Below are 12447 nucleotides of genomic sequence, written 5' to 3'. Positions count from 1 at the left end.
CCTTTCGGTTAACAGCCGATCGCGCTAGCCAATTGCGCCACGGAGACAATTGTGCTCCATTCTCACCACCATCAGAAAATATCTTGAAAGCTATCAGCGCAATAAAAAAAGCAACACAGCCCACCCGGGACGGCTGGAACCTCCAACTTTTCGGTTAATAGCCGATCGCGCTAGCCAATTGCGCCACGAAGTCAGTCCTGCTCCACTCTCACCACCAACAGAACATATCTTCAAAGCTATTAGCGCAAAGAAAAAAGCAACACACCACACCCGGGAGGGCTCGAAACTCCAACCTTTCGGTTAACAGCCAATCGCGCTAGCCCATTGCGCCACGGAGACAGTCTTGCTCCACTCTCACCACAATCAGAACATATCTTCAAAGCTAGCAGCGCAAAGAAAAAAAAGCGCCGCACCACCACTGGGTGGGCTCCAACCTCCAACCTTTCGGTCAACAACGAAATCGCGCTAGCCAATTGCGCCACGGAGATAGTCCTGCACCACTCTCACCACCATCAGAACATATCTTCAAAGCTATCAGCGCAAAGAAAAAAGCAACACACCACTCCCGGGAGGGCTCGAAACTCCAACCTTTCGGTTAACAGAGAATCGTGCTTGCCCATTGCGCCACGGAGACAGTCTTGCTCTACTCTGACCACCATCAAAGCATATCTTCAAAGCTATCAGCGCAAAGAAAAAAAAAGCGCCGCACCACCACCAGGTGGGCTCGAACCTCCAACGATTCCGTTAACAGCCGATTGCGCCAGCCAATTGCGCCACGGAGACAGTCCTGCTCCACTCTCACCACCATCAGAACATATCTTCAAAGCTATCAGCCCAAATAAAAAAAAAGCACCGCACCACCACCGGGTGGGCTCGAAACTCCGACCTTTTGGTTAACAGCCGATCGCGCTAGCCAATTGCGCCACGAAGACAGTCCTGCTCTACTCTCACCACCATCAGAACATATCTTCAAAGCTATCAGCCCAAAGAAAAAAAGCACCGCACCACCACCGGGTGGGCTCGAACCTCCAACCTTTCGGTTAACAGCCAATCGCGCTAGCCAATTGCGCCACAGAGACAGTCGCGCTCCACTCTCACCACCGTCAGACCATTTCTTCAGAGCTATCACCCCGAAGAAAAAAAAGCGCCGCACCAGCACCGGGTGGGCTCAAACCTCCAACCTTTCGGATAACAGCCGATCGCGCTAGCCAATTGCGCCACGAAGACAGTCCTGCTCCACTCTCACCACCATCAGAACATATCTTCAAAGCTATTACCGCAAAGAAAAAAGCAACACACTACTCCCGGGAGGGCTCGAAACTCCAACCTTTCGGTTAACAGCCGATCGCGCTAGCCCTTTGCGCCACGGAGACAGTCCTGCTCCACTCTCACCACCATCAGACCATTTCTTCAGAGCTGTCACCCCAAAGAAAAAAAAAGCGCCGCACCACCACCGGGTGGGCTCAAACCTCCAACCTTTCGGATAACAGCCGATCGCGCTAGCCAATTGCGCCACGAAGACAGTCCTGCTCCACTCTCACCACCATCAGAACATATCTTCAAAGCTATCAGCCCAAAGAAAAAAAGCACCGCACCACCACCGGGTGGGCTCGAACCTCCAACCTTTCGGTTAACAGCCAATCGCGCTAGCCAATTGCGCCACAGAGACAGTCGCGCTCCACTCTCACCACCGTCAGACCATTTCTTCAGAGCTATCACCCCGAAGAAAAAAAAGCGCCGCACCAGCACCGGGTGGGCTCAAACCTCCAACCTTTCGGATAACAGCCGATCGCGCTAGCCAATTGCGCCACGGAGATAGTCCTGCACCACTCTCACCACCATCAGAACATATCTTCAAAGCTATCAGCGCAAAGAAAAAAGCAACACACCACTCCCGGGAGGGCTCGAAACTCCAACCTTTCGGTTAACAGCCAATCGTGCTTGCCCATTGCGCCACGGAGACAGTCTTGCTCTACTCTCACCACCATCAAAGCATATCTTCAAAGCTATCAGCGCAAAGAAAAAAAAAGCGCCGCACCACCACCAGGTGGGCTCGAACCTCCAACGATTCCGTTTACAGCCGATCGCGCTAGCCAATTGCGCCACGAAGACAGTCCTGCTCCACTCTCACCACCATCAGAACATATCTTCAAAGCTATCAGCCCAAAGAAAAAAAGCACCGCACCACCACCGGGTGGCCTCGAACCTCCAACCTTTCGGTTAACAGCCAATCGCGCTAGCCAATTGCGCCACAGAGACAGCCGCGATCCACTCTCACCACCGTCAGACCATTTCTTCAGAGCTATCACCCCGAAGAAAAAAAAGCGCCGCACCAGCACCGGGTGGGCTCAAACCTCCAACCTTTCGGATAACAGCCGATCGCGCTAGCCAATTGCGCCACGAAGACAGTCCTGCTCCACTCTCACCACCATCAGAACATATCTTCAAAGCTATTACCGCAAAGAAAAAAGCAACACACTACTCCCGGGAGGGCTCGAAACTCCAACCTTTCGGTTAACAGCCGATCGCGCTAGCCCATTGCGCCACGGAGACAGTCCTGCTCCACTCTCACCACCATCAGACCATTTCTTCAGAGCTGTCACCCCAAAGAAAAAAAAAAGCGCCGCACCACCACCGGGTGGGCTCAAACCTCCAACCTTTCGGATAACAGCCGATCGCGCTAGCCAATTGCACCACGAAGACAGTCCTGCTCCACTCTCACCACCATGAGAACATAGCTTCAAAGCTATCAGCACAAAGAAGAAAAAGCGCCGCACCACCACCGGGTGGGCTCGAACCTCCAACTTTTCGGTTAACAGCCGATCGCGCTAGCCCATTGCGCCACGGACACAGTCCTGCTCCACTCTCACCACCATCAGATCATATCTTCAAAGCTATCAGCCCAAAGAAAAAAAAGCGCCGCACCACCCCCGGGTGGGCTCGAACCTCCGACCTTTTGGTTAACAGCCGATCGCGCTAGCCAATTGCGCAACGGAGACAGTCCTGCTCCACTCTCACCACCATCACAACATATCTTCAAAGCTATCAGCGCAATTAAAAAGCAACACAGCCCACCCGGGATGGCTGGAACCTCCAAATTTTCGGTTAATAGCCGATCGCGCTAGCCAATTGCGCCACGGGGACAGTCCTGCTCCACTCTCACCACCGTCAGAACATTTCTTCAGAGCTAGACCAAAGAAAAAAAAGCGCCGCACCAACACCGGGTGGGCTCGAACCTCCAACCTTTCGGTTAACAACGAAATCGCGCTAGCCAATTGCGCCACGGAGATAGTCCTGCACCACTGTCACCACCATCAGAACATATCTTCAAAGCTATCAGCGCAAAGAAAAAAGCAACACACCACTCCCGGGAGGGCTCGAAACTCCAACCTTTCGGTTAACAGCCAATCGTGCTAGCCCGATGCGCCACGGAGACAGTCTTGCTCTACTCTCACCACCATCAGAACATATCTTCAAAGCTATCAGCGCAAAGAAAAAAAAAGCGCCGCACCACAACCGGGTGGGCTCGAACCTCCGACGATTCGGTTAACAGCCGATTGCGCTACCCAATTGCGCCACGGAGACAGTCCTGCTCCACTCTCACCACCATCAGAACATATCTTCAAAGCTATCAGCACAAAGAAAAAAAAGCACCGCACCACCACCGGGTGGGCTCGAACCTCCAACCTTTCGGTTAACAGCCAATCGCGCTAGCCAATTGCGCCACGGAGAGAGTCCTGCTCCACTCTCACCACCGTCAGAACATACGTTCAAAGCTATCAGCCCAAAGAAGAAAAAGCGCCGCACCACCACCGGGTGGGCTCGAACCTCCAACTTTTCGGTTAACAGCCGATTGCGCTAGCCCATTGCGCTACGGACACAGTCCTGCTCCACTCTCACCACCATCAGAACATATCTTCAAAGCTATCAGCCCAAAGAAAAAAAGCACCGCACCACCACCGGGTGGGCTCGAACCTCCAACCTTTCGGTTAACAGCCAATCGCGCTAGCCAATTGCGCCACGGAGAGAGTCCTGCTCCACTCTCACCACCGTCAGAACATATCTTCAAAGCTATCAGCCCAAAAAAAAAAGCGCCACACCACCACCGGCTGGGCTCAAACCTCCAACCTTTCGGATAACAGCCGATCGTGCTAGCCAATTGCGCCACGAAGACAGTCCTGCTCCACTCTCACCACCATCAGAACATATCTTCAAAGCTATTACCGCAAAGAAAAAAGCAACACACTACTCCCGGGAGGGCTCGAAACTCCAACCTTTCGGTTAACAGCCGATCGCGCTAGCCCATTGCGCCACGGAGACAGTCCAGCTCCACTCTCACCACAATTAGAACATATCTTCAAAGCTATCAGCCCAAAGAAAAAAAAGCGCCGCACCACCACCGGGTGGGCTCGAACCTCCAACCTTTCGGTTAACAGCCGATCGCGCTAGCCAATTGCGCCACGGAGACAATCGTGCTCCACTCTCACCACCATCAGAAAATATCTTCAAAGCTATTACCGCAAAGAAAAAAGCAACACACTACTCCCGGGAGGGCTCGAAACTCCAACATTTCGGTTAACAGCCGATCGCGCTAGCCCATTGCGCCACGGAGACAGTCCTGCTCCACTCTCACCACAATTAGAACATATCTTCAAAGCTATGAGCCCAAAGAAAGAAAAGCGCCGCACAACCACCGGGTGGGCTCGAACCTCCAACCTTTCGGTTAACAGCCGATCGCGCTAGCCAATTGCGCCACGGAGACAATCGTGCTCCACTCTCACCACCATCAGAACATATCTTCAAAGCTATCAGCCCAAAGAAAAAAAAGCGCCGATCCACCACCGGGTGGGCTCGAACCTCCAACCTTTCGGTTAACAGCCGATCGCGCTAGCCAATTGCGCAACGGAGACAGTCCTGCTCCACTCTCACCACCATCACAACATATCTTCAAAGCTATCAGCCCAAAGAAAAAAAAGCACCGCACCACCACCGGGTGGGCTCGAACCTCCAACCTTTCGGTTGACAGCCAATCGCGCTAGCCAATTGCGCCACGGAGAGAGTCCTGCTCCACTCTCACCACCGTCAGAACATATCTTCAAAGCTATCAGCCCAAAGAAAAAAAAGCGCCACACCACCACCGGGTGGGCTCAAACCTCCAACCTTTCGGATAACAGCCGATCGCGCTAGCCAATTGCGCCACGAAGACAGTCCTGCTCCACTCTCACCACCATCAAAACATAACTTCAAAGCTATTACCGCAAAGAAAAAAGCAACACACTACTCCCGGGAGGGCTCGAAACTCCAACCTTTCGGTTAACAGCCGATCGCGCTAGCCCATTGCGCCACAGAGACAGTCCTGCTCCACTCTCACCACAATTAGAACATATCTTCAAAGCTATCAGCCCAAAGAAAAAAAAAGCGCCGCACCACCACCGGGTGGGCTCGAACCTCCAACCTTTCGGTTAACAGCCGATCGCGCTAGCCAATTGCGCCACGGAGACAATTGTGCTCCATTCTCACCACCATCAGAAAATATCTTGAAAGCTATCAGCGCAATAAAAAAAGCAACACAGCCCACCCGGGACGGCTGGAACCTCCAACTTTTCGGTTAATAGCCGATCGCGCTAGCCAATTGCGCCACGGGGACAGTCCTGCTCCACTCTCACCACCGTGAGAACATTTCTTCAGAGCTAGACCAAAGAAAAAAAAGCGCCGCACCAACACCGGGTGGGTTCGAACCTCCAACCTTTCGGTTAACAGCCGATCGCGCTAGCCAATTGCGCCACAGAGACAGTCGTGCTCCACTCTCACCACCGTCAGACCATTTCTTCAGAGCTATCACCCCAAAGAAAAAAAAGCGCCGCACCACCACCGGGTGGGCTCAAACCTCCAACCTTTCGGATAACAGCCGATCGCGCTAGCCAATTGCGCCACGAAGTCAGTCCTGCTCCACTCTCACCACCAACAGAACATATCTTCAAAGCTATTAGCGCAAAGAAAAAAGCAACACACCACACCCGGGAGGGCTCGAAACTCCAACCTTTCGGTTAACAGCCAATCGCGCTAGCCCATTGCGCCACGGAGACAGTCTTGCTCCACTCTCACCACAATCAGAACATATCTTCAAAGCTAGCAGCGCAAAGAAAAAAAAGCGCCGCACCACCACTGGGTGGGCTCCAACCTCCAACCTTTCGGTCAACAACGAAATCGCGCTGCCAATTGCGCCACGGAGATAGTCCTGCACCACTCTCACCACCATCAGAACATATCTTCAAAGCTATCAGCGCAAAGAAAAAAGCAACACACCACTCCCGGGAGGGCTCGAAACTGCAACCTTTCGGTTAACAGCCAATCGTGCTTGCCCATTGCGCCACGGAGACAGTCTTGCTCTACTCTCACCACCATCAAAGCATATCTTCAAAGCTATCAGCGCAAAGAAAAAAAAAGCGCCGCACCACCACCAGGTGGGCTCGAACCTCCAACGATTCCGTTAACAGCCGATTGCGCCAGCCAATTGCGCCACGGAGACAGTCCTGCTCCACTCTCACCACCATCAGAACATATCTTCAAAGCTATCAGCCCAAATAAAAAAAAAGCACCGCACCACCACCGGGTGGGCTCGAAACTCCGACCTTTTGGTTAACAGCCGATCGCGCTAGCCAATTGCGCCACGAAGACAGTCCTGCTCTACTCTCACCACCATCAGAACATATCTTCAAAGCTATCAGCCCAAAGAAAAAAAGCACCGCACCACCACCGGGTGGGCTCGAACCTCCAACCTTTCGGTTAACAGCCAATCGCGCTAGCCAATTGCGCCACAGAGACAGTCGCGCTCCACTCTCACCACCGTCAGACCATTTCTTCAGAGCTATCACCCCGAAGAAAAAAAAGCGCCGCACCAGCACCGGGTGGGCTCAAACCTCCAACCTTTCGGATAACAGCCGATCGCGCTAGCCAATTGCGCCACGAAGACAGTCCTGCTCCACTCTCACCACCATCAGAACATATCTTCAAAGCTATTACCGCAAAGAAAAAAGCAACACACTACTCCCGGGAGGGCTCGAAACTCCAACCTTTCGGTTAACAGCCGATCGCGCTAGCCCTTTGCGCCACGGAGACAGTCCTGCTCCACTCTCACCACCATCAGACCATTTCTTCAGAGCTGTCACCCCAAAGAAAAAAAAAGCGCCGCACCACCACCGGGTGGGCTCAAACCTCCAACCTTTCGGATAACAGCCGATCGCGCTAGCCAATTGCGCCACGAAGACAGTCCTGCTCCACTCTCACCACCATCAGAACATATCTTCAAAGCTATCAGCCCAAAGAAAAAAAGCACCGCACCACCACCGGGTGGGCTCGAACCTCCAACCTTTCGGTTAACAGCCAATCGCGCTAGCCAATTGCGCCACAGAGACAGTCGCGCTCCACTCTCACCACCGTCAGACCATTTCTTCAGAGCTATCACCCCGAAGAAAAAAAAGCGCCGCACCAGCACCGGGTGGGCTCAAACCTCCAACCTTTCGGATAACAGCCGATCGCGCTAGCCAATTGCGCCACGGAGATAGTCCTGCACCACTCTCACCACCTTCAGAACATATCTTCAAAGCTATCAGCGCAAAGAAAAAAGCAACACACCACTCCCTGGAGGGCTCGAAACTCCAACCTTTCTGTTAACAGCCAATCGTGCTTGCCCATTGCGCCACGGAGACAGTCTTGCTCTACTCTCACCACCATCAAAGCATATCTTCAAAGCTATCAGCGCAAAGAAAAAAAAAGCGCCGCACCACCACCAGGTGGGCTCGAACCTCCAACGATTCCGTTAACAGCCGATCGCGCTAGCCAATTGCGCCACGAAGACAGTCCTGCTCCACTCTCACCACCATCAGAACATATCTTCAAAGCTATCAGCCCAAAGAAAAAAAGCACCGCACCACCACCGGGTGGGCTCGAACCTCCAACCTTTCGGTTAACAGCCAATCGCGCTAGCCAATTGCGCCACAGAGACAGTCGCGATCCACTCTCACCACCGTCAGACCATTTCTTCAGAGCTATCACCCCGAAGAAAAAAAAGCGCCGCACCAGCACCGGGTGGGCTCAAACCTCCAACCTTTCGGATAACAGCCGATCGCGCTAGCCAATTGCGCCACGGAGATAGTCCTGCACCACTCTCACCACCATCAGAACATATCTTCAAAGCTATCAGCGCAAAGAAAAAAGCAACACACCACTCCCTGGAGGGCTCGAAACTCCAACCTTTCTGTTAACAGCCAATCGTGCTTGCCCATTGCGCCACGGAGACAGTCTTGCTCTACTCTCACCACCATCAAAGCATATCTTCAAAGCTATCAGCGCAAAGAAAAAAAAAGCGCCGCACCACCACCAGGTGGGCTCGAACCTCCAACGATTCCGTTAACAGCCGATCGCGCTAGCCAATTGCGCCACGAAGACAGTCCTGCTCCACTCTCACCACCATCAGAACATATCTTCAAAGCTATCAGCCCAAAGAAAAAAAGCACCGCACCACCACCGGGTGGGCTCGAACCTCCAACCTTTCGGTTAACAGCCAATCGCGCTAGCCAATTGCGCCACAGAGACAGTCGCGATCCACTCTCACCACCGTCAGACCATTTCTTCAGAGCTATCACCCCGAAGAAAAAAAAGCGCCGCACCAGCACCGGGTGGGCTCAAACCTCCAACCTTTCGGATAACAGCCGATCGCGCTAGCCAATTGCGCCACGAAGACAGTCCTGCTCCACTCTCACCACCATCAGAACATATCTTCAAAGCTATTACCGCAAAGAAAAAAGCAACACACTACTCCCGGGAGGGCTCGAAACTCCAACCTTTCGGTTAACAGCCGATCGCGCTAGCCCATTGCGCCACGGAGACAGTCCTGCTCCACTCTCACCACCATCAGACCATTTCTTCAGAGCTGTCACCCCAAAGAAAAAAAAAGCGCCACACCACCACCGGGTGGGCTCAAACCTCCAACCTTTCGGATAACAGCCGATCGCGCTAGCCAATTGCACCACGAAGACAGTCCTGCTCCACTCTCACCACCATGAGAACATAGCTTCAAAGCTATCAGCACAAAGAAGAAAAAGCGCCGCACCACCACCGGGTGGGCTCGAACCTCCAACTTTTCGGTTAACAGCCGATCGCGCTAGCCCATTGCGCCACGGACACAGTCCTGCTCCACTCTCACCACCATCAGATCATATCTTCAAAGCTATCAGCCCAAAGAAAAAAAAGCACCGCACCACCACCGGGTGGGCTCGAACCTCCAACCTTTCGGTTGACAGCCAATCGCGCTAGCCAATTGCGCCACGGAGAGAGTCCTGCTCCACTCTCACCACCGTCAGAACATATCTTCAAAGCTATCAGCCCAAAGAAAAAAAAGCGCCACACCACCACCGGGTGGGCTCAAACCTCCAACCTTTCGGATAACAGCCGATCGCGCTAGCCAATTGCGCCACGAAGACAGTCCTGCTCCACTCTCACCACCATCAGAACATAACTTCAAAGCTATTACCGCAAAGAAAAAAGCAACACACTACTCCCGGGAGGGCTCGAAACTCCAACCTTTCGGTTAACAGCCGATCGCGCTAGCCCATTGCGCCACGGAGACAGTCCTGCTCCACTCTCACCACAATTAGAACATATCTTCAAAGCTATCAGCGCAATTAAAAAGCAACACAGCCCACCCGGGATGGCTGGAACCTCCAAATTTTCGGTTAATAGCCGATCGCGCTAGCCAATTGCGCCACGGGGCGTCCTGCTCCTGCTCCACTCTCACCACCGTCAGAACATTTCTTCAGAGCTAGACCAAAGAAAAAAAAGCGCCGCACCAACACCGGGTGGGCTCGAAACTCCAACTTTTCGGTTAACAACGAAATCGCGCTAGCCAATTGCGCCACGGAGATAGTCCTGCACCACTGTCACCACCATCAGAACATATCTTCAAAGCTATCAGCGCAAAGAAAAAAGCGCCGATCCACCACCGGGTGGGCTCGAACCTCCAACCTTTCGGTTCACAGCCGATCGCGCAAGCCAATTGCGCCACGGAGACAGTCCAGCTCCACTCTCACCGCCATCAGAACATATCTTCAAAGCTATCAGCCCAAAGAAGAAAAAGCGCCGCACCACCACCGGGTGGGCTCGAACCTCCAACGTTTCGGTTAACAGCCGATCCCGCTAGCCCATTGCGCCACGGACACCGTCCTGCTCCACTCTCACCACCATCAGATCATATCTTCAAAGCTATCAGCCCAAAGAAAAAAAAGCGCCGCACCACCCCCGGGTGGGCTCGAACCTCCGACCTTTTGGTTAACAGCCGATCGCGCTAGCCAATTGCGCAACGGAGACAGTCCTGCTCCACTCTCACCACCATCACAACATATCTTCACAGCTATCAGCCCAAAGAAAAAAAAGCACCGCACCACCACCGGGTGGGCTCGAACCTCCAACCTTTCGGTTGACAGCAAATCGCGCTAGCCAATTGCGCCACGGAGACAGTCCAGCTCCACTCTCACCACAATTAGAACATATCTTCAAAGCTATCAGCCCAAAGAAAAAAAAGCGCCGCACCACCACCGGGTGGGCTCGAACCTCCAACCTTTCGGTTAACAGCCGATGGCGCTAGCCAATTGCGCCACGGAGACAATCGTCCTCCACTCTCACCACCATCAGAAAATATCTTCAAAGCTATTACCGCAAAGAAAAAAGCAACACACTACTCCCGGGAGGGCTCGAAACTCCAACATTTCGGTTAACAGCCGATCGCGCTAGCCCATTGCGCCACGGAGACAGTCCTGCTCCACTCTCACCACAATTATAACATATCTTCAAAGCTATGAGCCCAAAGAAAGAAAAGCGCCGCACAACCACCGGGTGGGCTCGAACCTCCAACCTTTCGGTTAACAGCCGATCGCGCTAGCCAATTGCGCCACAGAGACAATCGTGCTCCACTCTCACCACCATCAGAAAATATCTTCAAAGCTATCAGCGCAATTAAAAAGCAACACAGCCCACCCGGGATGGCTGGAACCTCCAAATTTTCGGTTAATAGCCGATCGCGCTAGCCAATTGCGCCACGGGGACAGTCCTGCTCCACTCTCACCACCGTCAGAACATTTCTTCAGAGCTAGACCAAAGAAAAAAAAGCGCCGCACCAACACCGGGTGGGCTCGAACCTCCAACCTTTCGGTTAACAACGTAATCGCGCTAGCCAATTGCGCCACGGAGATAGTCCTGCACCACTGTCACCACCATCAGAACATATCTTCAAAGCTATCAGCGCAAAGAAAAAAGCAACACACCACTCCCGGGAGGGCTCGAAACTCCAACCTTTCGGTTAACAGCCAATCGTGCTAGCCCGATGCGCCACGGAGACAGTCTTGCTCTACTCTCACCACCATCAGAACATATCTTCAAAGCTATCAGCGCAAAGAAAAAAAAAGCGCCGCACCACAACCGGGTGGGCTCGAACCTCCGACGATTCGGTTAACAGCCGATTGCGCTACCCAATTGCGCCACGGAGACAGTCCTGCTCCACTCTCACCACCATCAGAACATATCTTCAAAGCTATCAGCACAAAGAAAAAAAAGCACCGCACCACCACCGGGTGGGCTCGAACCTCCAACCTTTCGGTTAACAGCCAATCGCGCTAGCCAATTGCGCCACGGAGAGAGTCCTGCTCCACTCTCACCACCGTCAGAACATACCTTCAAAGCTATCAGCCCAAAGAAGAAAAAGCGCCGCACCACCACCGGGTGGGCTCGAACCTCCAACTTTTCGGTTAACAGCCGATTGCGCTAGCCCATTGCGCTACGGACACAGTCCTGCTCCACTCTCACCACCATCAGAACATATCTTCAAAGCTATCAGCCCAAAGAAAAAAAAGCACCGCACCACCACCGGGTGGGCTCGAACCTCCAACCTTTCGGTTAACAGCCAATCGCGCTAGCCAATTGCGCCACGGAGAGAGTCCTGCTCCACTCTCACCACCGTCAGAACACATCTTCAAAGCTATCAGCCCAAAGAAAAAAAAGCGCCACACCACCACCGGGTGGGCTCAAACCTCCAACCTTTCGGATAACAGCCGATCGTGCTAGCCAATTGCGCCACGAAGACAGTCCTGCTCCACTCTCACCACCATCAGAACATATCTTCAAAGCTATTACCGCAAAGAAAAAAGCAACACACTACTCCCGGGAGGGCTCGAAACTCCAACCTTTCGGTTAACAGCCGATCGCGCTAGCCCATTGCGCCACGGAGACAGTCCAGCTCCACTCTCACCACAATTAGAACATATCTTCAAAGCTATCAGCCCAAAGAAAAAAAAGCGCCGCACCACCACCGGGTGGGCTCGAACCTCCAACCTTTCGGTTAACAGCCGATCGCGCTAGCCAATTGCGCCACGGAGACAATCGTGCTCCACTCTCACC

This window comes from Rhipicephalus microplus, chromosome 2, assembly GCF_043290135.1.
Source record: "Rhipicephalus microplus isolate Deutch F79 chromosome 2, USDA_Rmic, whole genome shotgun sequence".
NCBI lineage: Eukaryota > Metazoa > Arthropoda > Arachnida > Ixodida > Ixodidae > Rhipicephalus > Rhipicephalus microplus.
The sequence above is the reverse complement of the archived record's forward strand: the minus strand, read 5'-3'. Positions refer to the sequence as shown.